This window comes from Balaenoptera ricei, chromosome 1 (genome assembly GCF_028023285.1).
Source record: "Balaenoptera ricei isolate mBalRic1 chromosome 1, mBalRic1.hap2, whole genome shotgun sequence".
NCBI lineage: Eukaryota > Metazoa > Chordata > Mammalia > Artiodactyla > Balaenopteridae > Balaenoptera > Balaenoptera ricei.
Genome location: NC_082639.1, coordinates 44,133,030 through 44,139,175, shown reverse-complemented (window position 1 = coordinate 44,139,175; position 6,146 = coordinate 44,133,030).

The following is a 6,146-nucleotide window of genomic DNA, read 5'->3' as shown; positions in this document are numbered from 1 at the left end:
CAGCAGAAGACGGCCGCCGAGAGACGGACGGACGGAGACAGAACTGAGCCCGAGGAAGATACAAGGAGAGAGGCAGAGATAAGCAGAGAGACAGAGATTGACGCAGAGACGAGGAAGACACAGCGAGGGGCGCGGAGACGCAGCGGTTAGAGACCTAGAGTCCCCGAGGACGGAGGGAGGCGACCAGGTACGCCGACAGGGCTCGGCAGGAGGGGAGATGGAGGAGGGAGAGGGAGGGAGGAGGAGGGCGTGCAGAGCGGCGAGAAGGCGGCCGGGAGCCGGCGCTCGAGCGCGGGGCGGGGGGCGACCCGCGGAGCCGGGAGGAGGGAGCCGCCCGCGTCTCTGCCAGCGTCCCCCACCGGCCCCACTACGTTCCCAGTTTATGCACTAGGGCGCTGGGTGCTCAGAGAGTCAGCCCATGTCCGGGGTGGCAGAGCGAGAATCGAAGCCACCGGCTCGGATTCCACACCTGCGCTGAGCACCCGCCCTTGTGCTAGGCGCTGTGCGGCGCAGTCCCAGGCTAGTGCAGGACACAAACAGGGGACCTGCCATCGACCACACAGTAGGGTCAGTATAGGGGTGATCAATACACGACCTCATTTAACCTTCACAACAACCCAGAGGACCAGGGATTTTCATACTTATTTTATAAATGAGAGCTTAGGGTCAAATAAAAGTCATTTTCCGGGGCTCTTAAGCCCACGGGATTTTAACGTGGGTCTGTCTTGTTCCCAAGCCCTTGCTCTTTCTGGGGTTCTCGCAGCGCCTCTTTTCCAGTGACTTTTATATGTTGTCATCCTCTGGCTTCCTTGCCTGCCACTTCCTTTCCCTGAGCAGCTAACTCATGCACTGACATGTTCACGCTCCCCTGTTCATACTCTCTGCCACACTGGCCTAGGACAAGGGGGGCTAGTGGATGTCCAGATGGTAACTCCACCCAGCAGGGAGCAAAGCCAACACACCTCTCCATTCTCACACCATTTCCAGATCACAGGGTCAGTGTTCTCACTAGGATCAGAGAACCACAGTCTGAAAGAACTGTATGAAGCCTTTGGAGACTGCCTGTCTGTCCTCTCAGGGTACACTGGGGAAACCCAGGCTCTGAGAGGTGCACAGTATGGCCCAATTACACTGAACCAGGACTAGGGACTGCTGAACTTTAGTTGTCAATACTTCCCATTCAGCCAATCACAGAGTGTTGGGGCTGAAAAGGACCTATGGGTCATGTAATCAGTTGCTGAGTTACAGCTGGCATTAAAAAAAAAAAAAATTAATGGAATAGAAAATGTGTACTGCAAATAGCAAAGTTAAGTATTCCTTCATAAAATGTTTGCTTCATTTACATGTGTCTCTGTGTACTGTGGTCCAGATCACAATGTAAAATGCATTTCTTATTTTGAGTCAGGTCAAAAAGGTTTGAAAGCCACTGAATCTGACACCTCCCATTGTACAGATGGGCAGGGACTCACTCAAGATTACAAAATACTTAGCTCTCCTCATTTCTCACAGCAGTGGGTAGAGTAGGAAATAGCTAATGTGATGCCTTGGGAGTCCCTATTCCTCCATCCCTTGCTTTCAGTGTGTATGGGATAAATCATGGGCATCAGGGGATCTGGGCTCAAGCCCTAGCTCTACCCCTTCTCTGCTTTTTCTCTCTGTGCTTCAGGTTCCTTTTCTTCATCCAGGTCAGCTCCTCAGATACTGATGTGTGCCATGCCTTGACCTGGGCTCTGGGGCCCCTGAGAGAGATCAGATCTGGGTCTGCCCTTGAGAAACACAGTATAGTGGGGGAGATGGACAGATGATCACAGGACACGGCAGTGAAGGGGGAAATTCAGGGACCATGGCCACAGAGGGATCACCATCTGAAGGAGAAGGGAAGAGTTTTGAGGGGGTAGTGTCTTCAAGGGTCACTGTAAGGTCAAACATGAAAACTGGAAGGAATTGTTATTATCCTCCAGAAAATTCCTCCCCTCAGCTGTGAATCTCTGGAAACTGGGAACTGGATGACTACTCTAATGGAGGTGCACTTTGGCCTCTTTATCAGATGGAGAGCAAAGAGAAAGGGTGGAGTCCTGTGGAAGGATCGAGGTCTCCTGGAGACATAGGATTCAGCTATGAGGTGCAAAGCACTCTGCTCTGGCTTTTGGCAAAATTGGGAAGCTGTCAACAGTTTCCAAAGCCCTTTTCCAGCCAAGAATTAATTTGTTCCTCCAGCAACCCTGTGGAGTGAGCCAAGCAGGGATGATCATGCCCCTGAGAGAAATAACAAGGCCAATGTCACAAAGCAGCCAGTGGCCCAGGCAGGACTAGTATCCATGTCTGTCTAGCCAAGGGTCCTCTCTGGCAGTCTGATGAAGACTATGGTCCCCTATTCAGAAGAATATTTTTAACTACAAAAAGTAAATTACTTAGGATTACAGAGGATATCAATTATGTAGAATCATTATCAAAATAGTTATTTTGTGAATTAGTTCTTTTTTAACATATTAAATAATGAGATAGAGAGGTTCATCTGTTAACTATTGTAACTTTGAGATGGTGAATGAGTGTAAACAGTATTTCAAGATATTGCTACTGTAATGCAATACAAAAATAACTGATTTCTATTGGTGACAAAGTCACAGGTTCTGCTAATAACACTGTGATTTGTTGCTTACATGCATGATAGAAGGAAATGCTAAATTTGACTTAGAGGTAGTGAAAACAAGGATGTAATCTTTTTCAATCCAAGTTCATGGACCTCTCCCATGCTGAACTCTATCAATGGAGCCCTTGGGCTCTTTGGAATCTATGCTAAAATCTTCTACCTTTTCTGGTCTAGAACCTACTCTAATGCTTGTTCCTTCATCATGTGCATCCTGTTTCTTCCTACAGACACTTACTGCAGACCTACTATGTGTCAGGCAGTTTCCCATCTTGCATGTCATGTAGTCCTTGAAAACTTTCTTTGAGGTAGGTGTTTTTCTTCCCATTCTGCAGGGAAGGTAACTGAGACTCAGAGAGGTCAAGTGATTTATCCAAAGCCACACGGCTAGTAAATAGACCCTTCCTTCCTCCCAACCTGAGGTCTGGGGGCCAGAGTCTCCAACCAGAGGGGAAGGAAAGTGTAGGAGGGAAGAGTGAGCAGGGAGAACTCACATTTATGGAGAACACACTGTGAACTAGAAATTGTGCTCTGTGCTTTTCATAGTCTCCTTCAGTCCTCACAACTCTGTGCAGTGTTACTCTCTTAATAAAAATAAAAATAATTAAATATGTACATATTTATTATAAAACAACAAATTAGAAAATATAGATAAACCAAAAGAAAAAATATCACCCATTACCTCACCAGGTAGAAATATCTATTAATACTTTGGTATGGAGTCTTCCAGATACACACATACACACATAATTTTGCACCCACTCTACCCATAGGAAAACTGGACCCAGAGAGGTTAAGTAACTTGCTTAAGGATATGCAAGTAATAAGCTACAATCACCTGCGGTGTGACCTTAGGCAGGTCACTTTCCCTCTCTGCATTAGGGCAGTAGTGAAGATGGAAGAGCATGAAGCCTGGCACCCAGCGAGCCACAGTAACTGGAAGCTCCTTCTGCGTGGTTCTCAAAACAATGCGCTCTAGACCTGGCAGCCTTGCTCCGGAGCCCGGTCCTCAGGGGTCCGGAAAGAAACGCCCCTCGCTGTCGTGGGCCGCGCAGCTCGGTGACCGAAGTCCACGGAGGCTGAGAACCCGGGCACAACCCGCGGTGAGGGCTCGATTCGCTCACTGGGTGGTCTGCCCGGAGTCCTTGGACTCTGGACGCAGCGGAGCACCCCCCTCTCCCCTTGCCCTACTGCCTCCAGCTGTAACCGCCCGACGCCCCTCCCCGATGGCTCTCCCCATCCCCGACCCGGCTCGGCTCCGGTGCCAGCTTGCAGGTCACCGCAGCTGGAGAAGCAAAGAAAGGACGCTGACGTGCATTAAGCGCAAGTGCCAGTTCCTCGCACGACCACTCCCCTGATGCCCAAGACTGATTCTTTCCCTTCTTTTCCAGAATGAGGCTCTTGCGTCTCATCCTGAGAGAAGTGGCTTTGCCACGTTGGAACATGAAATCCAGGGACAAACCGGACTGAGGCTCAGATCTCCTGATACCAGCTAGGCTCTCCCCCAACTCTAAGTGGTTACTCTTCGGGTTTAGGTTTTCGTTAGTTTGCTGTTTGTTTGTCTTCCTATGAAATCTTTAAAACACACAAACAACATAAAGAATAATACAAGAACCACCCATGTACTACTCAAATTTAAGAAATAAAAAATTGGATCAATCCTGTTTGAAGCCCCACTCCTGCCCTCCATGCTCCTCCTTCCCCACATAAGTATTCTCCTGAATTCAGTGTTTATCATCCCCATGCTCTTATTCATGCCTTTATCACATACATATGGATCTTTGAACAATGTATGAAATTGCTTTACATGTGATTACATCTTAAATAAATAGCATCACATTGCATGTATTCTTCTGGAGTCTGCTTTTTTTCACTCAGTCTTATGTTTTTGAGTTTTGTCTATATTGATGTGTATGCTCAATCTGGCTCATTCATTTTTACTGCTAGATAGTTTTCCACTTAGTGAATATATGATAATTTATTATCCATTTTCTTCAAAGTTCAGATTCCTTCCAACTTCTTTTATTACTAGATAATGCTGTTTCTCTTGTGATTTTTTATTTTTAAAATCAATTTTACTGAGGTATATTTTACAAACAGTAAAATAGACCCATTTTAAGTGTACAGCTTGGTGACTTTATACTCATGTAACTACCACCACAGTCAGGATACAGCACATTTCCATCACTTGTCACCATCCATTGTGCCACTTTGCAGTCAGCCCTCCCCCCAACCCCTAGCTTTGCCTTAGACAACCACTGCTCTGGTCTCCCTTCCTATAGATTAGTTCTGCCTGTTCTTGAATTTTTGTCTTAATGGAATCCGATAGTATGTCCTCTTTTGTGCCTGACCTATTTTGCTCACCACAGTGCCTTTGAGATACACAGAAATTGTTGCATGTAGGAGTAGTTCCTTCCTTTTATTGCTGAGTACCTGGAAATATACTCATTATATGAAATACTGCAATTAGTCCATTCAACTGTTCATAGGCATTAGAGTTGTTTCCGGCTGGGTACTATCATGAATAAAGTTGCTATAAAATTTTTTGCGTATATGCTTTTTTTGGGGGGGGGCTATGTTTTCATTTCCCTTGGGTGAATCCTAGAAGTGGAGTTTTGTGGTAATAGGGTGGATGTATGTTTAACTTTATAAGAAGTTGCCAAACTGTCTTCCAGAGTGTGGTTGGAACCATTTTGCATCCCCACCAGCAATGTATGAGAGAGAGTCAGGGCTCTACATCCTCACCAGAACTTGGTATTGTCAGTATTTTTTATTTTGGTTATTCTTGTAGACGTGAAGTAGCATCTCATCATGGGTTTAATTTGTTTTTTCCTAATGGCTAATGATGAATAAATTTTCGTGTGCTCATTAACCATTCATGTATCTTCTTTGGCAAAATGTATGTTTTGCCTCTTTTTTTTTTTTTGCCTGTTTTTAAATTGGGTTATCTTCTTATTGAACTGTAACAGTTCTTATATATTCTGGATACAAATCCTTTATCAATATATTATTGTAAATATTCTTTCCCAATCTGTAGCTTGACTTCTCATTAAATTTTTCTTTTATTAAAGTATAGTTGATTTACAATGTTGTGTTCTTTCTCATTTTTCTTTTCTTTTTTTTTTTTTTAATTTCTTTAGTTTTTTATTTTTGGCTGAACCGGGGCTTCGTTGCTGCGCACGGGCTTTCTCTAGTTGTGGCAAGCGGGGGCTACTCTTCGTTGCTGTGTGTGGACTTCTCATTGCAGTGGCTTCTCTTGTTGCGGAGCACGGGCTCTAGGTGCACGGGATTCAGTAGTTGTGGCATGCGGCCCCAGTAGTTGTGGCCCACGGGCTCTAGAGCGCAGGCTCAGTAGTTGTGGCACACGGGCTTAGTTGCTCCGCGGCATGTGGGATCTTCCCGGACCAGGACATGAACCTGTGTCCCCTGCATTGGCAGGCAGATTCTTAACCACTGTGCCACCAGGGAAGCCCTCTCATTTTTCTTAATGGTGTTTTTT